General features: G+C 48.4%; 1 pseudogene; it reads left to right on the forward strand.

Annotated features, from left to right (window-relative positions):
• Positions 1 to 20,531, forward strand: part of LOC149370259 (uncharacterized) — a 72,955-nt pseudogene extending 52,424 nt beyond the window's left edge.
• The last annotated feature ends 735 nt before the right edge of the window (positions 20,532 to 21,266 follow it).

Consider the following 21,266-nt stretch of genomic DNA (forward strand, 5'->3'; position numbering starts at 1 on the left):
GGGTCATGTAGTCGGTGGCCACAATGATCCACTTGTTACCTGATGACGAAGTCGGAAAGGGGCCGAGGAGGTCCATCCCCATTTGCTGAATGGGCTTAGTTGGCGGTGGTATGGGGTTCAGGAGTCCGGCTGGTCTAGTCGGAGGCGTTTTGCGTCGCTGACACTCACGGCACGTTTTCACGTAATGGGAAACGTCGGTAGCTAGCCGCGGCCAATAGTACTTCTGGATGCGGTGCAACGTGCGAGCATTCCCGTGATGCCCCGCAGTCGGTTCATCATGACATGCCTGCATAATTTCTTGCCTGAGATTTTTGGTCACGACAAGAAGATGCACTGTCCTGTTGGGCGCGAAGTTCTTCAGGAGGACATTATTGTGAAAGACGAACGACGACAGTTGGCGCTTGAACCCTCGGGGGGAGGTGATGCGGTCTTGCCTTGCAGGTAATCAACTAGGCTTTGCAACTCAGGATTCGAGCGCTGTTGCTGCGCGAAACTGCTGGCGCTTACCGGTCCTAAGAAAGCGTCGCCGTCTTCCTCTTCCGGTGCTGCGTCGACGGGGGCTCGCGACAAGCAGTCTGCGTCGGAATGCTTGCGGCCAGATTTGTGGACTACAGTTATGTCGAATTCTTGAAGGCGCATGCTCCAACGAGCAAGACGGCCGGAGGGATCTTTCAAATTGGCTAGCCAGCACAAAGCATGGTGATCGCTCACAACCTTGAATGGTCGTCCGTACAGGTAGGGGCGAAATTTCGACGTGGCCCAAATAATGGCGAGACATTCTTTCTCGGTGGTCGAATAGTTGGCCTCGGCTTTCGACAGTGAACGGCTAGCGTACGCGATAACTTTCTCCTGTCTTCCATTTTTCTGAACGAGGACCGCTCCTAAGCCCACACTGCTTGCATCGGTATGGAATTCAGTTTCGGCGTTTTCATCAAAGTGCCCGAGCACAGGAGGGGACTGTAAGCGGCGCTTCAGCTCTTTGAAAGCTTCCTCTTGCGGCCTTTCCCATTTAAAAGGCACGTCAGCCTTGGTAAGTTGGGTCAAAGGTTCAGCGATGCGCGAAAAGTCCTTGACGAATCGCCGGTAATAAGCGCACAATCCAAGGAATCTGCGTATAGCTTTCTTGTCATTAGGCTGTGGAAACTCTGCGATCGCAGCCGTCTTCTGAGGGTCTGGGCGAACTCCATCCTTGCTTACGACGTGACCAAGGAACAGCAGCTCCTCGTAGGCAAAGTGGCACTTCTCTGGTTTCAGTGTCAGTCCTGAAGTCTTGATTGTTTCCAGCACTATCTGAAACCTTCTGAGATAGTCTTCAAAGCTTCAGGAGAAGACAACAACGTCATCTAAGTAGACTAGACAAATTTGCCACTTCAAACCTGCGAGCACCGTATCCATTACTCGCTGGAACGTCGCTGGGGCAGAGCAGAGGCCGAATGGCATCACCTTGAACTCGAAGAGTCCGTCTGGTTTGATGAACGCAGTCTTCTCGCGATCTCTTTCGTCGACTTCAATTTGCCAGTAGCCGCTCTTCAGGTCCATCGATGAGAAGTATTTAGCGTTGCATAGCCGATCCAATGTGTCGTCGATGAGGGGGAGGGGGTAGACATCCTTCTTCGTAATGCTGTTCAGGCGGCGGTAATCGACGCAGAAGCGAAGGGTACCGTCTTTCTTTTTTACTAGGACAACTGGTGCTGTCCAGGGGCTTCTTGATGGCTGGATGACGTCGTCACGTAGCATTTCCTCTACTTGCTTGCGGATAGCTTGGCGTTCTATCGGCGACACTCGGTAGGGGCTCTGCCGCAGTGGTCGGGCGTGTTCGTCTGTTACAATGCGGTGCTTGGCAAGCCGGGTTTGTCGCACATTCGAAGCTGATTAAAAGGAATCGCTGTACCTTTGAAGAAGACTGCGTATTTGGTCTTGTCTGCTCCGGGGTAATGCCGGGTTGATGTTGAACGTGGGTTGATGGCCTTGGTCAGATGGTTCTGTGGGTTGGTCGGGGAGGGCAAATATGTCTCTGATGTCTGGCAGCTCGTCGAGAAAGGCAATCGTCGTACCTTTGTTCAGATACCGGTATTCTTCGGTGAAGTTGGTTAGCAGCACCTGGGCTTGGCCATTTCGGATTTCAGCGACTCCCCTTGCGACGCCCAATCCTCGATCCAGGAGTAACTGGGTGTTCCCCTTGATGACGCCTTCGGCATTTTCGATGTCTCCAGTACCTATGCAGCCGCCGCGGTGGCTCAGCGGCTATGGTGCTCGGCTGCTGACCCAAAAGACGCGGGTTCGATCCCGGCCGCGGCGGCTAGAATTTCTTTGGAGGAGAAATTCTAGAGGCCCGTGTACTGTGCGATGTCAGTGCACGTTAAAGAACCCCAGGTGGTCGAAAATTCCGGAGCCCTTCACTACGGCGTCTCTCATAGCCTTAGTCGCTTTGGGACGTTAAACCCCATAAACCAAACCAAACCAAACCAGTACCTATGCAGGCGAGGACATTTAATCGGGACGGCACGCTCAATGCTTCGTCGAGGACGTTTAAGGCAACGTTATGAGTCGCGCTCGTCGCAACAGGTATGGCTTTGTCCGTGGAAAGCTTGATCGACTTAGATCGAAGGTCGATGATCGCTCGATGTTCATTCAGGAAGTCCATTCCCAAAATCACCTCTCGCGAGCATTGCTGTAGGATCAGGAAGGTTGTAGCATAGGTTCGCCCATTTACTGTAACTCTCGCAGTGCAGCGTCCTGACGGCGTAATCAGGTTACCACCTGCGGTGCGGATCAGCGGGCCATCCCAACTTGTTACTTTCCTGAGTCGGACAGCGAGTGGCCCACTCATGACGGAGTAGTCAGCTCCGGTGTCCACCAAGGCAGTAACCATGTGACCGTCGACCATAATTTCCAGGTCACTTGTTCGTGTTTTCGTATTGCACGTAGTCTTCGGTGTGCGATCTCGGCTTTGTCGGGCAAGGAGACTGCGGTGGGCGTACTCCGACGTTACTTCTCTGGGCGGTGGTATAAGGTTCAAGTCTGACTGCGTCGTCGTCGTCGTCGTCGTTGTCGTCGGTGTTGTCGTCGTAGTCGTAGTCGTAGTTGAGGCATGGACTTGGGTTTTCGTCGATGGAGGATCTTTGTACTTGCGCTCGGAAGGAACCTCACCTCCAGAGGCTGCTTTATTCAGTTTAACCTTCGGGGGCTGGGGGATCGTCCACGCACAGCGTAGCCTCGGCTAGGGGACACAATGCGCGGATACGAAGGCGACGGGGAACGTGATAGGCGGCTGGGCGGTGAGCATTCTTCCCGACGCAAAAACTCCTCGATTTCGGCTGGTCGCTGGCCGGGTCGGGGTCGTGGAGCGTCGTAAGAGAACCCTCGGATGCCCAGTCTTCTGTATGGGCATTGCCGGAGGACGTGACCGGCTTCGCCGCAGTGGAAGCATAGTGGGCGGCGCTGGTCGGGAGTTCTCCACTCGTCGCATTTCCTCGGCTGCGCGCGTCGCTCGTAGGACGGGCGGGTTGGGGCGAGTGGGCGGCGGCCCAACGTAGCTGGCTGAGGGCGATAGGGGCTTGGGTGCCGTCGTCTAGGTGCAGGACGGCGCACAGCTGCGGCGTAAGCCATGGCTGGGGGCTGCAGAGGCTGCATGGGTGTCGGCGTCACACCCAAGGCCTGTTGAACCTCGTCTCGGATGACGTCAGTGAGCGATGAAGGTTGCGGCTGTGTTCCCGTTGGCAGCAATCGTCGGAGCTCCTCTCGCACAACTTGACGTATAACCTCCCGCAATTGCTGTTAGCGGTGTCCAGGCAGCTTGCTGAGAAAACGCGCTGCTGGCGGTCATACTGGCGGGCTCGGGCATCAAGAGTTTTTTCCATCGTGGATGCCTCTTCTACAAATTCCGCGACAGTTTTCGGTGGGTTGCGGACGAGGCCGGCAAAGAGCTGCTCTTTAACTCCTCGCATGAGCAGCTTTACTTTTTCTTCTTCCTTCATATTTGCGTCGGTACGCCGGAAGAGACGCTTCATTTCCTCAGTGTACACAGCAACGGTCTCGTTTGGGTGTTGTATGCGAGACTGTAGCAGCTGCTGGGCTCTCTCCTTTCGCACGACGTTCGTGAAGGTCTTTACAAGCTGCTCCTTAAAGGTTTCCCAGTTCGTGAGGTTAGCTTCCTCATTCTCAAACCAGACTTTTGCTGGTCCCTCCAAGGCGAAGAACACGTACCTAAGTTTCGTGGCATCGTCCCAGTTGTTGAAGAGAGCCACACGGTCGAACTGCTCCAGCCATTCTTCGGGGTCGGCGCCAGGCGAAGCGTCGAAGGTTGGTGGCACCCGGGGCTGCTTAAGAATGATTGGAGTCATCGTCTGGGGCAAGCTCATGGTAGACGTTGCTGCTGGCTTTCGCTTCCGGGTAGGGTCCGGCAAAATCCCGAACTCAGGTTCGTCCCCTTGCAGGCGTCGGCTTGCGCGGTGGACTGGACTCAGGTCCTGCGGTAGATGACTCAAAGGGCTGGCGTCACGACTTGTAGGGGGTGTCCGGAAAATGGGAGGCTACCCAGCACCTCCACCAGATGTCACGTTGTAGTGACGGCAGTCCAGCAGTCAGGAAGACACCAGAAAGACTTGCAAACGAAGCTGTTTATTTGGGCTGACTTGCGCCCGCAAAAGAACTGAATCACTCGAATAACACCATCTGTCGGGCTAGTTGGTTGCGATCCATATGTATCAGCAGCGCGAACACCACACAGGAAGAAGAAGGAGAAGAAGGTAAAGAGCGCTGAACTTCCAACTTTTATTTGAGCAAAAATTGAACCCGCACTTTTAAACACATACCAGGTAAAATCCCACCAGGGGGTAATCAAGGCGTTCTATCGAATTGGGACCAACACGATGTCCAGGGCATCAAAATGATAACTACTATCACACTATACAAAGACTTCCATGAAAAGCACGAATGACATGCAGAAAAAACAAGAGAATGTAAAAACAGGGCTGAGTGTGCGCGAATGGAAAAATGGAAAAACAGGGTTGAGGGCGCGAATTTTGCTAAAACCATGAGAAGGCAAGAACACGGTAAAAAGGTAAAAACAGGGTTGAGTGTGCGCAAATGGAAAAAATGGAAAAACAGGGTTGAGGGCGCGAATTTTGCTAAAAGAAACAAAGAAAAAAAACATGAGAAGGCGAGACACGGTAACAACGTAAGCGATGCGAAGGGATGAGCGCCAACAATTAACACTGCTAGAACTAAAACGCAGGGTGCCCCTAAAAACCAGGTCAAATAAGGTAAAACCAGAGAGAAAGGTGATTTCTTTTTCAGATAATGAGATGGAAGGGGTGCTTACGCAACCTTCTTTGAGCCCTGAGATGTAGGTAGCTTCAATGATTTCGCGTGTTAATTGGTTTTTACGTTTCTTTAAGACGGTTGCTTTCTTAAAATGAGGAATGCACTTCTTTTGGCTGTCACATACGCTGCAATGGGCGGGCAGGTTCCTCAACGGCGCCCCAGTTAGATCGTTCCTATGTTCCATTAACCTTTCGTTTAAGCACCTTCCTGTTTGGCCTATGTACGCCTTACCGCAAGCTAAAGGTATAGAGTATACAACACCCTCCGCACAAGGCACAAAAGGATCTCGGTGCCTGGTTGTACAGCCACTATTCTTTTTCTTTTAGAGCGCAGCTCTTTGGCGTCCGTTCCTGGGTTTCGCGTCGGCGTCGAACTCGTAACCAGTTCCACCCCCAATGTCGCGCTTTTCAATTGGTCGAAATGCTCGTGACGTCACAGTGCGCGAATTTCAAATGGGGCCAATTGTACTTTGGCTAGTAACCATGCAACCAATCAAAGGGATCGTATAGTGATGCTGCAACTAAGTTGGACTGAGTTTAGTTAATTGCTTAATTAATCAATTAGCCTAATTAATATAGACGAGAATGAAGAGGTCAGAAGAAAAGAAAAGAAAGACGCGCGCCGCAGCGACAACAGCGTCCGCGGGAGACGCTGCTGAAAAAAAAAACAGATAAGTCAAAGCCGCGTTCCCTCCACCACCACGCACTTCCCCACTCAGTAAGACGTTGCTCGTTTCATATACGTTGTGTCGAACATCCTAGACAGTTCCAACAATTGACAGGTTAATGACAGAACACGATGGATAGAAATACAATAATATAAATATGAAATAGCCTAATTAACCTTTCTAGTTAGACCGCATAAATCAATAAAACCGAGAACGAAATTGATCGAGTTGGGGAATCGAACCAGGGTCTCCGGAGTGCGATACGAGCACGCTAGCCACTCGGTAATGCCAGCTGAATGGTTTTGAATGAACAAAGGCGCGTCTAGCTAATACGGCGTCTTCGTTCACTTCCATCTTCCCCCTTTCCCTTACGGCGAGGTGCAGGTGTCCACCCAGATATGCGAGAGAGATACATTTCCTTTCCTCAAAAAATAAATTTACCCTCCAGCAAGGCGTACAGCCGAATTGGCGATGGCGTTCTGTGGACTCCCTGGCAGCGTTGCAAGACGCTGTCGCGTTCCACTCTTACAGGCGAAGCTTAACATGTTAACCACACATCAGTAACACACGCAGACAGCCAATGGACGCGTCATTCGCTGGCAGCACTTGATTCATCATTCACAACCACATTCTTAACGTACGCTCCCTTGCCGCACATGCCAAGGACGTACACCACGATCACATTCTGCGCCATTCCTCTGTACTTTGCTTTGCTGAAACCTGGATGGATCCCGAAGAGCCTCTCGAAATCATAGATTTCCTATACTGCTGTGGTGCTCGCAGAGACCACAACAGAGCGGCGGGAGTCGCTATCTACTTGCGCACAGGTCTCTCTGCAATACCAGTCGAAATGTTTGGCACGTCACATGAAGTTGGCGAACTGTGCACCGCAAAGTTGCCCAACGGCTTGCTGGTAGTAGCTGCCTACTTCGCCCCTACCGCACTCACGAAAGACGTCGTGCACTTCCTGCAACTCGCATTAACCGTCCATCGATCCACACCGATGTTAGTAGTGGGGGACTTTAATGTTGACATAAAGACAAACAGCAATTTCCTAACACTTATGCGGGAGAACATCCCGTTCCTCTCGCTCGTAACGCGTCCCACGGCTGTGACAACCTCGCGAGGCACTTGTATAGATCTCGTCTATGAGAATCAAGCATTGGTGTACCAAGTCGAACATATATCAGTCTATTTCTCCGACCACAAAGCTTCCTTCATGACTGTCAAGAACTGTTAGTGGAATCTTTGTTAAAGGAATACGTGTGAAAAATAAAAAAAAACTCTGTGATAGCGCATACATGCGTTGCTCGATTTCTTTGCCTCAATCTATCGAAAAGGTGAAACAGCTTATTTGCTGCGCTCAAATTTCGCATTAGGAAGTAACGTAATCGTCGGTAATTTTTTATTAACTTTGTTGCACAGGCTTGACAGGCGCAGAGGGGCTGAAAAGACTACGTCTACGCCTGCTTTTCTGCCAATTTTCTTCAGATTATGCGAGATTTGGTGCAGGTATGGCAGAACGGCGACCCTTTTGTTCCGCTGTCGCGTATCATCCGGGGCTTCACATTCATGCTTCATACTTATCAGGACTTTTTTTGCAACAGACGAAAGGAGAGATTGCGGGTATCCTGATTGGTTCAGCCTCAGCACTTGGCTCGAAAAACTGTCCTGCAACCTGTGGTGACACGATTTTGTGAGTGCGTTCATAAAAGTTGACTTCACTATGTTCCTTTTTACAAGTTTTGAATGGGCTGAATCGTAGGGTAGGATGGGCTTATTGGCTCTTGGTTCAAATAACCAGCACACATGGTTCTCTCCGAGAAACAACTTTAACTCTAGAAACCGCATCGCGTTTTGTTCTGGGAATTCATGAGTAACTTCAAGAGGTGATATAGTATTAGAAAAAATGTGGAGGACTTGAGTTGCTTCTGTTTTAAAGGCTTCAGTGTCGCAATCTAAGAGGACCAGGAAGTCATCGACGTACCGGAAAATTTTTAGAACGCTTGAAGACTCAAGCTTGTCCTTCAAGCTGTTCGGCGGCATCCAGCCCACTGTCGGCCATGCCACCCGCCTGTGCAAAATCTTGCGTTCGGAATGGCAGCACCAGGCGAGCCTCCACAGAGAACACCTGCGGTTAATGCTGTTCACATCGACGCCAATGCCAGCAGCATCAAGGAAATGGCGTGAAGTTGCGACACAAGTCAGCCGAACGACAGAGTGCCTCTGGCAGCAGGCACTTCCGTGCTTGCGTGCTCTCGTGCCTCCAAAGCAGAAAAAGACTGGAAACCCCGTCCACCTCGTGGGAGGTGTCAGGAGCATCCCAGAGGAAGTCCAGCGTTTCCTTGGTCACGGACCCAAGTTCGCGGTGGAACCGAGGAGGACAGCGCCGGAAATGTTGACCATGGTCAGGTAAGTTTTTAGCCTCGCCCCAGCGGCGGAGGCGGATCGATGTACCGCGGACGGAGTGGACCTGGTCACGCGTTGTAGCGCCGAAAGGCACAGGTTCCCAATCAAGAAGACTGTCTCATTTTTAATGAAGGAAAATTTGTCCTTGTTAACCGCCGACAAGGAGGGAGGTTTTGCCGTCCTTTCGAAACGCGTGTTCATGTCAAAGGCCGCGGAAGCAGTTCAAGCAAATTTTGTAAAATGCACAACATCCGAATCAAAATTAAGGAGTAATGCGAAGAAGCTGTGCCAGCAACTGAATTTAGATAACCTTTCACGCACAATACAAAGGAAAAAGACTGGCTGTCTAGAAATGTTTTTTACCGCGAAGACGCATAAGACTGGATGCCCTTTGCGTGTGATTGTGTCGGAGAAGCTAACCTGGCAAAAAGAAGTCGCCAAGTTTCTCCAAAGCAACCTCAAGCGACTTCCAGTCAATGACCCCTTTCTTGCAAAAAACACCGAAGAAGTTGTCAGATTCTTGCACGAAAACAGAGCAAAGTTGTTCAATGGCTTCTCCATTGACATAAAGGACCTGTTTTATTCCATTCCTCAGGATGCCCTCATACAATGTGTTCGCGACGCCATCGATAGACACGGTGTGGTGGCCTTCCAAAATGAGTGTGGCGTTTCTGCAGATGGCTTCATTGAATTGCTATGCGCTTACCTAAAATCAACAGTGGCAGAGTGGAACGGTTCGAGATTCATACAAAAGCAAGGCATATGTATAGGGTCATGCATCGCCCCCATTTTGCGCGACCTTTTCCTCGCTATGCATGACAGATCCTTGAAGGACAAGCTTGACTCTTCAAGCGTTCTAAAAATTTTCCGGTACGTCGATGACTTCCTGGTCCTCTTAGATTGCGACACTGAAGCCTTTAAAACAGAAGCAACTCAAGTCCTCCACATTTTTTCTAATACTATATCACCTCTTGAAGTTACTCATGAATTCCCAGAACAAAACGCGATGCGGTTTCTAGAGTTAAAGTTGTTTCTCGGAGAGAACCATGTGTGCTGGTTATTTGAACCAAGAGCCAATAAGCCCATCCTACCCTACGATTCAGCCCATTCAAAACTTGTAAAAAGGAACATAGTGAAGTCAACTTTTAAGAACGCACTCACAAAATCGTGTCACCACAGGTTGCAGGACAGTTTTTCGAGCCAAGTGCTGAGGCTGAAGCAATCAGGATACCCGCAATCTCTCCTTTCGTCTGTTGCAAAAAAAGTCCTGATAAGTATGAAGCATGAATTTGAAGCCCCGGATGATACGCGACAGCGGAACAAAAGGGTCGCCGTTCTGCCATACCTGCACCAAATCTCGCATAATCTGAAGAAAATTGGCAGAAAAGCAGGCGTAGACGTAGTCTTTTCAGCCCCTCTGCGCCTGTCAAGCCTGTGCAACAAAGTTAATAAAAAGAAAAAGAATAGTGGCTGTACAACCAGGCACCGAGATCCTTTTGTGCCTTGTGCGGAGGGTGTTGTATACTCTATACCTTTAGCTTGCGGTAAGGCGTACATAGGCCAAACAGGAAGATGCTTAAACGAAAGGTTAATGGAACATAGGAACGATCTAACTGGGGCGCCGTTGAGGAACCTGCCCGCCCATTGCAGCGTATGTGACAGCCAAAAGAAGTGCATTCCTCATTTTAAGAAAGCAACCGTCTTAAAGAAACATAAAAACCAATTAACACGCGAAATCATTGAAGCTACCTACATCTCAGGGCTCAAAGAAGGTTGCGTAAGCACCCCTTCCATCTCATTATCTGAAAAAGAAATCACCTTTCTCTCTGGTTTTAACCTGATTTGACCTGGTTTTTAGGGGCACCCTGCGTTTTAGTTATAGCCGTGTTAATTGTTGGCGCTCATCCCTTCGCATCGCTTACGTTGTTACCGTGTCTCGCCTTCTCATGTTTTTTTTTCTTTGTTTCTTTTAGCAAAATTCGCGCCCTCAACCCTGTTTTTCCATTTTTTCCATTTGCGCACACTCAACCCTGTTTTTACCTTTTTACCGTGTTCTTGCCTTCTCATGGTTTTAGCAAAATTCGCGCCCTCAACCCTGTTTTTCCATTTTTCCATTCGCGCACACTCAGCCCTGTTTTTACATTGTCTTGTTTTTTCCGCATGTCATTCGTGCTTTTCATGGAAGTCTTTGTATAGTGTGATAGTAGTTATCATTTTGATGCCCTGGACATCGTGTTGGTCCCAATTCGATAGAACGCCTTGATTACCCCCTGGTGGGATTTTACCTGGTATGTGTTTAAAAGTGCGGGTTCAATTTTTGCTCAAATAAAAGTTGGAAGTTCAGCGCTCTTTACCTTCTTCTCCTTCTTCTTCCTGTGTGGTGTTCGCGCTGCTGATACATATGAATCACTCGGTGGCGGCGTCAGCAACAAGCGTGCTCGTCAATCGTCGAACTACGGATGCCCGCCGCTCGCGGCATCGCTCAATTTAAAGGCGGCAAAAAAACTTCCAGATAACAGGACAAGATCATCTACAGTAATCTAGAAAAACCTAGATGCAGCCTTTCATGGCTGCGATCAATCGACATTAGTCTGGTCGCTTTCGCGTCACGAACAAAAGTGATAACAACCCTTTCCTGCAGCCTTGAGCCTGAACGAACAAACACTACAATGATACGTGGCAATATCTATTGTCCAATGACCGCATATTCTGGTCTCATACTCCACGTACCTGGAAATTAAAATGGGTTCCTAGTCGCCTAAGGGTATAGACCACACCATGTGTTCCAGTGCCCTTATGCCAATCTTGATATTTAACGATAGAATGAAGTCCAGATTGGTAGACGCGGCGAGGGCTCTCTGTTCCCGCATACTTAGCATGCCGACTATTGTAACATGTCATTTTCCTTCTTTTTTAGGGGTATTTTAAGGATCGGTTTATCGGAGAGAAAGAAACGGTATTCAGTAAACTAGAGTTCTTTTACATGCACGGCTCTAGCTATAACGCATCGGAATTACTCTCGGTGCATTTCACGAGGACTGACGGATGGTCGCCCATAAAAGTGAGTTCTCTAGTCACTCTTGTACACTAGCGGCTACTTTCCTTAGAAGTTCCAAATGACTCATGAACTGTCCACTAACAGAACACGCCTAGAAGAACATTATCTTTTAAATATTCTGTGTGCCTTATAAGCAGCAACTTAGAATAAAAGCGTTGCTTTTCTCTCGATATTTAAATAAATGATGTATAAGCAAAGCAGACATATCATACAAACAAGCTTTTTAGTTTTCGCTTGCAAGATTCAATTTATTGCAGAATCGACGAGTACCTTTCATATAAACCTATTGTTCTAAGTTTTGAAATCACACTTAGAGACATGACCCCTTTTTACGAGCGTACGCTGACTAAGCAGCAACTTAGAATAAACGCGTTGCTTTTCTCTCGATATTCAAATAAATGATGTATAAGCAAAGCAGACATATCATACAAACAAGCTTTTTAGTTTTCGCATGCAAGATTCAATTTATTGCAGAATCGACGAATACCTTTCATATAAACCTATTGTTCTAAGTTTTGAAATCACACTTAGAGACATGACCCCTTTTTACGAGCGTACGCTGACTTCCCCATGACCTCTCAAGGCACAAGTCATTTTGAGTATTATAAATTGCGATCACTATATTAAGATGTTGATTGATCCTAGGTAAAACAAGGAAAAAAGTAGTAGCTGGTCGTATGAAGAAATCAGCTATTCTACGCGCCGTTATAAAAGGTGAGATATTAAGCCACGGGCCATAGCTTACTTCAGGGGAGACGTACATTCGCCTGAATCTCAGTTTGCAGGCACCACGACATAACCTTCGGTTAAAAAGGAGGGCACCGAGGCACGCCCTTTTGGTAGAGCATCCGCCTCGCATTCGGGAGGTGCTGGGTTCGATCCCCAGTGCCGCCGGGTACCCACCGGTTTCTTTAATGGGTACAAGATTTCCCCTGGCCTGGTGCTCGGCTCTTCTAGGGTGAGATGCTTGGGAAAAGGGTCTTAGACCAAACTGTTGCCTTGACGGATCAGAGATAAGTTCAGCCGTCAAGCAACCCTAAATCAGCCTCGTACGGTAGAAACCAAAATTGTGGCACTTTTTGCACACAGTGACGGTATTTGAAGGTGCAGGCTCCTTCCCCAAGCAATGCAACCCTAGGAAGACGAGCACCAGGCCGGGCATAGCCTGAACTCATTTTGAGAAAACCGGTGGATACCCGGCTGGCGGCGGGAGTGCAACCCACCACCTCCCGAAGCCGAAGCGGGTACTCTACCACGAAGCCACGACGGCTGTACGCGAGCTGCTGTACGACTGCGAGTTGTTGTACGTCCGCTGCATGAAAAACGCTTCTGCCATAGCACTAGTGTTCCCACGGACAAATGGAAGCTGCGGCACATTACCGCTGCAGACTTTCCGATGTCATCTGTCCCCGCCTCACCCTATGGCGCCCCCTACTATGCGCTTAAAATCTCTTGGAATTCGCGCCGTTCCGTTAGGATATCATCTGTTTTCTTGAATTCGTATCATTTTCCGTGTCGCTTGCCATTTCTTATCAACTGGTCTTTATTCCCTGGCGCATTCCGCAATTTTTGGCCTGCCTAAAATTACAGCTATCATTTTCGTATTTGCAACTGATTGCGTTGTCTCTCATTTCAATTCAGCCATTTTCTTTAGCCTCCATATGTCTGCCTTGTATATAAGTAGCGGTAACGTACAGTATGCAGTGGTATTCCTGATGCTTCAGGGAAGACCGCCACTAAAGCTAAGTTATCTTCAAGGAAGCATCGAAATTGGCAATTTTCCCAAATACTGTGTAACGTTTCAGCTGTGAAGCGTGCTGTAAAATTAAAATAAAAAAGGTAGCTAATGCATTCTTCCCCATCAGCTAACCATGCAGTTCTAAAGTATATTGCACACGAGGTAGAAGAGTGCTACCTGCGACAGACTAATTTACTCATTCAGAACACTTCTCTTCATTTCTATCCGTTTTAGGGAAACATTCCTATCACGGATATCGGATTCACATTAGTGTCCTCAAAGCTGGACGTGCATGGAACGTACACCGGAAAAGAAGGCAACAAAAAGTAAGACACTTTTGAAACCTTGTGCGAATGCGCGTGTGAAAGGCTGTAGTTGGAGAGCAAGCGGCGGCACACATGACTTTCATTCTCCTTTCAGTAGATAACGAAAGCATGACTTTTTGCCCGTGAAAATGCACTAACCACGACGAGGTACTGATAAGCACGGCAGCGTTAAAGCTAAATTAGGGTGTGCTCGTCGCTGGTGTTTTGAGCTAGAAATACCCGCTGAGGCAACTTAGGTGTGCAACCTAGGTCGAGTGACTTTGTGACCACTAGATAACGTGACCACCAAGTTCTGAGCCGGCTGACATCCGCGGCAGGTGACGGTTAAATTAGGGAGTGGTCGCCAGGTGGTGCCCAGGAGGACCTACTTAGGTTGCACAAACACCACGGACGGGAGCACCTGCCATCGCACAGCCCTCTCTTAACCGCTGCGCCACGTCGCCGGCAGTGGTATGAGGACAAGCAGGGATCTATGAATGGCAAGTCGACAACGTTAACCCACTCAAGCTTTTACATCATAACGTTAATACGGGGTTAAAGAGTCCGCACAATCTTAATTTCAATCTTTATTTTATTGCGTACTCCGTGGTCCTGGTCTCAGCCGTCTCTTCCCACAACGACAAAAAAAGAAAGAGGGAGAGGGGATGAAATTTTACGAGCGCTTTACGAAACCACAAAAAAGGGCTAGAAAATGCAGCGAAACGTTCAACGCTTAAAACATAGAAAAATAGAATGGAACCTGCAAGTGGTAGTAAATCAACAGGTACGCAGAATTGTATCGTGAATCGACATAGGAGACCGACGTAGCTGTGGGCTGATGTTGAGCAGCTGTACTCACACAGTAATCAACTGATCTGAGATCTCGTAGATTTCCCACTTAGTTTGAGTCAATCAGTATATGCTGATGATCTCGGAAAGGCAGCTCGAACTGAGGCGCGATGCAACTTCTGCGACTGATTTCGTTGGTAACTCCTCACGGCCGGCCTCATGCTGAAGCCGAAGTTCTCATGTATCTGGACAGGATAATAAACTCTCGTTCAGCTCTCATAGACGTTAAGCTGATGTGACCTCCACAGGTCCACAGGGTGAGAGGCTGTTGTATTCTAGCTAGGGGCGGGATCGCCTGCGGCGGTACTACTCTCGTGCAGAGGCCGGCGAAGCTGATACGTGTGCGCCTTATTGGGTTCGAAACCCAGTCGCGGGTATATTTGTTAAGGCGTAAGCCTTACTTGCGCCATTGAACGAAAACCCGTCTCTCGTCGTGCGCGCCTGTGCGTGCGAGCGCGCCCCTGCGGCGCGTTATAGTCAACGCTCTATAGTACTTATAAAAGATGGCATCCACGTGCAACCTGGCAGGTGGTGTCTAAATTAATTACTGCTCGTAGGGGTTGCTCGAGACAACCTGGATTGCGCAAGTCGAACCAGAGACAGCAGAAGCCATCTGATAGCAGTGGTACAGCGCTTAACCGCTGCACCAGAACGCCAGAAGAGGTATGAGGACTGCCAGAGATTTATGAATGCTTTTTAGACATTCTATGAAACAGATTAGCACAAGGACAGCACAGAAGAAACGCAAATCACAGGGAGGGCGCTGTTTAGTGTTTTTTGCCCTCGTTCCGCTGCACTGTGTTAATCTGTTTCGTAGAAAGTACGAACAAACTAGCCCACACCAGAGTCTCCTAGAACCTAAATCGACAAAAACTAATTCTGCATATTTGGACATTAACCCATTAGCTATCGCTGCAACGGACATATGTGATGTGTGGCACTTGTGGACTTGCCCAGCGACGGCCCCTATTAGAAAACGGCTCCTCAGGGAAGTGGGCCTGCGATGGAACCGCCAATGTAACATTGTGAAATGGGATATGAACAATGAGTTCGCCAGCAAACTCTGCGACTACTTCGGCGAAACTGGTCTCCAATCCTTCTTTTAACTTTCTCTTTCGTACCTTCCCCTCCCGCTTCCTCAACTTAGGCCTCATGGCAGAATTCACGAATTGAAAAAAAAGAAAGCTATCGCGTCATATCCTTGAGGCGGAGTGGGGGCCGAGGTACGATGGTGGCTGCCTTCACGATGTCATGCAGAGAGAGAAGTGCCAGCTGCGTGGCACCGGGTTACATCACGCCACGGCGCGCGTTCACTGAGTTCACAAAGTGAGCGGGCACGCTTTCACTTTCTCGCACGTCAGTATGCTAAGTCTCTAAGCCTACTTTTTTTTTATTTGAGCGTGGCCTGTTTCTTTGCTAGGTTTGACCGATGTCACGTTCAAGGCCGCTCCAGCATTCACTCCAACATGCACGAAGCTCCTCCGAATTTACCTGAGCTTCCTCACACTGGCTGCAGCTTGCAGGACACGCCTCCGAACTAACCCGGTTTACTCGGAGGCTTCACACGAGGTTCTTGGCTGGGACCGTGTTAAGTAGTTCTTCCGCACTAGAGTTCCCCCTGGACCGATCGTTCTACTGAGCGGCAGACCAACGGGTCTGCCGCAGGAAAGCCAGTTTGTGCCGGAAGCATTCTACGTTGCGCGTTTTCCCATTAGCGTGAGCGTGCATTAAGGCACCCTTTCCAAGACTTAGCGGCGTGCCTCGCTGTAAGCGTAAGCTAGCGCGGAGCACAGCGGATGATGAACGACGGCGAGAGAGAACAAAGCCCCAGGATGAAAGTGGAGGCGGAAGGTAGGACCGTAGCGTCACTGGATTGGCCACTGCTAGGACGTCACTGGAAAGGTATGCGGTGAGCGCGTAGCCAGAAGTGCCAGTCGCCCTTTTCTCAGATGTATCACCACAGCCGCACCGCCGCTGTCCGTTCGCGCAAGGCGATGCTCAGCCGCGGCGGATCACTGTGCGAGCGGTCGCAATGAACAGTGGAAAATGGTTTAGAGCTTACAAGGAGTGATAAGTGCGAGTCATATCAAGCATTTCATCTCCGATAACGCTGGGGTAGAATGATGCGAACGACGTGAGATTTCAGCTTGGCATATTAAAACGGGACATAACATGACAAGGGTTACATTATATTTAAATACGTTTGTTCTCTTTGAAACAGCTATAATGTAGTAAGGCAGGTCTGTAGACGCCAAGAATGCATTCCCTTTGAGCGATAAAAGTGCGCTAGGTGGCATCCCAACCGTTTTCATGAAGAGGGAGTGAAGACAAACTGATTTAGGCCTCCATCAGAAGCTTTCGCTGTTCTAATAATTACAATGCCACATTAAATGAAAATGGAAAATTTTCGAGCTAGAAACGCAAACAGTGAAATACAGATGCCAGGGTTTGCTGGCCGACTTTTCCAATAGCCTACGCTGCGTCGACGAAGATTTTTCAGGGTGGTTAGGCTAAACGGTGATAGACGTAAAACGGCTGGTGCCCAATAATATTTGGTGCACACGTAGTGAGTTTCCGTATAGGGGCGGAAAAATTTCTCAATACAATTGTCTCAGGTCTGTGGGAATCCTGGCTTTCCGCCGTTGCATTTGCGCGGCTGTGCCGGCTTGCCGCGTTGTTTCTCCTCTTTCCCTTGCTCCCGCCTCAGGCTGTGGAGAGGCGGCTAAGTGACTAATCACTGTCATTTGCCCACAGCTCCGCCCTCCGCCCCGGCTCCCAGAGGCCTTTGCCATTGGTACCTATTGGCGGGATTTCGGGACCCGCTTGGGCGGCCGCGCACCGCGCGACCGTCCGAGCGGGGCCCAGAGAGAGATCCCTCCTAGACAGCGTAAGGTACGTACGCTACTGTTTGTCCGAGCCGGCCTTTGCCGTTCGGACCAGTGCATACTCGAGCTCGCCCGCACGTGTCCTCTGACCTGCAGCGGCTCGAGCCTGTCCAGCGGGGTCCAGCGACCTCCGACAGGCGTACCTTGCGTTGATTGCCCACTCTCTCTCGCAACCGGCCCAACGGTCCACATGAGAGAGAGATCGTAGCACTGCCGCAGGGACATTATCCTACAGCGGCGTGCTAGCGGCGCGCATTTGTCTAGTCGCTTCGTGCGCGCAGGGGAGCCTTGCTCCTCGCGCGCCCCCGGGACAGGGTGACTATTGAGAGTTTGTGTATCTGCTGAAGGACGACGTTAATAAACGTCTCCTTTGTGAACTTGGAGGCCTATTTCTTGGCGGCGAATCGCTTTCCTCCCAGCGGAGGTTGAGTGCACCGCATCGGTGTCCCAGTTTGTGTGTGGTGACGGCTGATCGGGGCCCTAGGCTCGCGCGAAGCTCGAACCCGCGGTGGCTGGTGGCCTGTGTGCACTCAGAAACCTACAGGTCTCAATGCGCGTTTTCACCCGAGGTACTCTTGAACAGAACCAAAAAGAGCAGGGGATAGAATTGTACTCAACACAACAATATGATTGAGTTGTCATCAATGTTCCCTCTTTAATGAGGCCTTGTAGTTTTTTGTTTTGTGCTATAAAATCTTCGCCGCACCAAACCGCCACACAGCTTCACATCTTTCCTTCCTTCACATCTTCTCAGGAGCTTATAGCGCAGTTTTCTGATCAAGTTAGCGTGTGTGATATATAAAGCGTATTTTGATAGCATTTCGGCATCAGAAATGAACCCCTCTAATTTCAGAAAACAACCCTTATCTAACAAAAAAAAAACATTAAACGATTGCCTCAAATGCCTTGCTCAATAAGAAAATGTGGGTCATCTTTCAAAAATTGCAAAAAAAGAAGGAAAATAGTAAAAGGCTACCACGGCGGGTAAAGAGAAACGTCAAGGGTTCAATTTTATCATATGTTGTCGGAATCAGAATCATTTCATCCAATATCATGGCGATGTTGTGTCCGCCGACAAAAAGAAAATGGAAATTATTGACGAGGCCGACGCACCCTACAGAGGCATTGCAGTGTTACAAAACATGGCACTTTCGGAAAACAAAAGAAAGAAAAATAACAAATGTGGTATTTGGTGTTAATCATTTCAGACTCCTTATTTAAGTGCCATGGGAGAGTGTAGCTCAAATGTTGACTACCGTAATTTGTTGGTGTTTTTGGTACATACCATTTTAATGTCGCTCGCGTAGGGTATTTTATTTCTCCGCGTTGCAAGGCTTACAGCTTTATCATTCGACAAAAAGTTTTTTCAACACAGGCTTTATACCATCCTAATGTTTTGTACAGCTGTGACAAACGGATTGGTCGAAGTTCATTGAAAATCGGTTCAGTGTGCTCTAGTCAAGGAGTGTTGTTACATTTCGAACTGCTTTATTTCGAAGGATATACAAGCGCTTAATATTCGTAAAAGACGTGGTACCCCACACCAAAAAGCAATACTTTATAACAGAAGAAAAGAGTGGACCATACAACATTTTCTCAATACCATTCGGCATGAATATTTCAGTCGACACAAAATACCGACAACGTTTGACAGCTTGTTCAACAACATGTCAACATAATCATTCCAGTTAAAGTTGTTATTAAGAATGACACCTAAATTTTTACCGCAGGGAACGTTTCGATAAGTGACTTACCGATCCTTAAACAGAGCGGTGGCATAGTCGTCACTTATTACGAGGCCTGAAAACTATAGCCGTCGTTTTGGCGGTGTTTATGTTTAATAAGTTATTCTCAAGCCATTTTAGGAGCAACTGTGAACAATTTGCGCCTTGTTTTTTGAGATCTGGCAACTGTGCAGCTCTAAAGAATAAAGTGGTGTGGTAAGCGTAAGTGACGAAATTTGGAAGTTTACTGCCACACGCAATATCGTTAGCATAAAGATAAAAAGCAATGGCCCCAACATACTACATTGCGGTACACCTGAAACGAAGTGCCTAATGACAGATAAGTCATTGTTTGTGCTTTTGCGTAGGGAACTCCGGTTTCCCATTAATCGACTACTGATCATACTTATACAATGTAAGACAGCACACGAGCAGAACTGCCATAACCGAAATACCGGAAAGAATTATCCGCTGTTATGACACTTTAGTCATCTATGACTGAGGAAAATTGCACCGTATCGCTTCAGCATGCTAAAATGTTTTTATTCTTTTGATGTTTTTCCAGAATAAAAATTTCCACGTATCAATACAAAGAGGAAGCCTCGACTAAAACAAATTTCGAGCTGGATCCGGGGAAGAAACGGCCGGAGACGATAACATTTGAGGTCATGGAACTCGTCATCGCCGCATCGGCCGGTGACGGTCAAATAGTGGCTGACACGAATGTAATAGGCGGGGATATATCTAAACCCTGCATTGTGTCCATAGACAGTAATTTTACTGTAGACTCCGTCACAATAGTAAGTACGTTCACCTGCCCCCCCCCCCCCCCCCCCCCCCTTACGCACATTTGTACTTAAAGCGATTCCTCTGGAATCGGCAGAGCAAATCTGAAAAAAATAACTTGTAGCTATCTTCAGTTTTCGCGGAATGTAGCTTCGATAGCTCCTTGAATTCAAAATGGCAAAACCAATTTCAAATTCCCAGCATTGCTCAAGAAACGCTGACAGTGTCTATCTATGCGATCCTATTCCTCACTGACTGGAACGTTGAGCGCTTACCCCAGGAATGAATTTATCCATTAATTAATTGAAAAACTACTGAACATTAATGAAACAATATAATCAACCGAAGAAAAGAATGAGAAAATCAATAGATTGCAATTTGTGCCCTCCAGTTCTCTCACTAGCTGTCGTTGTGTGAGCGCTGGGACGGAAAAGGCACTGCCTTTGTGGAAAATATACAGCCTGCCCAAGAGACCCTGCAGCTTACTTCTAAGATATCTAGTCAGGCCATTATAGCCCATGTTTTTGAATGGCACGCGCGATGCTTATTCTTAACTTGATAAGATCTGATACGCCGGTGGAACACTGATGACGCTGTGAAGCCAGCCACAAAACGTGGTCCGGAATTAAACCGCATAGGCTGTTTACTTGTGGTGAAGGCTGCAAGTGAGATCCAATGACAAATGCTTATACTTTGTTTACTTTTTTCCTGCAGCACACCGAGATGTTAAACGAATTTGAGGTAAGTGTCCGGTTTTTTTCCCCCTTTCTTATAATGCCGTTTGACATCTCTATATTTTGGAATGCAATGGGGATATGTAGCAGCAGACTTTCTTCTCAGAATTTCTTGAACATGTCCATGTAGAAATACACCGTCGTACGGGCTTGATGCCAACCGTGAGGCTGGAGGAGTTAGGGAATGGCAAATAAATTGTCCTGGTTGCATCTTAGCCAGTCTCCTAATGAGATGCGTTTGAGTCAATGCGCACTGCGCGTATGACATGCTACACAGTAAAACAAAATGCACCCTTAAAGGTGTAGCGCTCATGGCTGCACCCCTTCCACACCCTCATTTTTTCTTTTTTTTGGAACAGGGTGCGTAAAGCACGTTAGCACCTTTAATGCACCCATGGACCCTTCAAAGCTGCACGGGTGCAAGGGTTTTGTAGCTGCTTGGGTTGCAATGATGCGTAAGGGTGTACGGTTTCCTTTGACTTGTCGAACAACATTCCAGTAGTCGAATCAAGCGTGCTTTTAAAATGATGTGAGCTATTCGAGTTTTTCATTAAAGGGCCACTGACCAAGGTCCGGACATTTTTGAGAAACAAGCCCACTGCATATATGAGACATCGAAGATAACCTCTCCAAAATACTAAAGCAATGCGCGCCCCGAAAAGCTGCAAAAATTCAAATCAAAGCCCACTCGTTCTTTCCTTCAACAAAAACCTCCCCGCCCCACTACTCTGAACCCCCTTGACGTCATGGGGGTTACTTTCGCTAAAGGCACTCCACTGGTGCATC

The sequence above is a fragment of the Amblyomma mixtum genome, chromosome 1 (assembly GCF_055824585.1).
Source record: "Amblyomma mixtum isolate Tamu chromosome 1, ASM5582458v1, whole genome shotgun sequence".
Classification (NCBI taxonomy): domain Eukaryota; kingdom Metazoa; phylum Arthropoda; class Arachnida; order Ixodida; family Ixodidae; genus Amblyomma; species Amblyomma mixtum.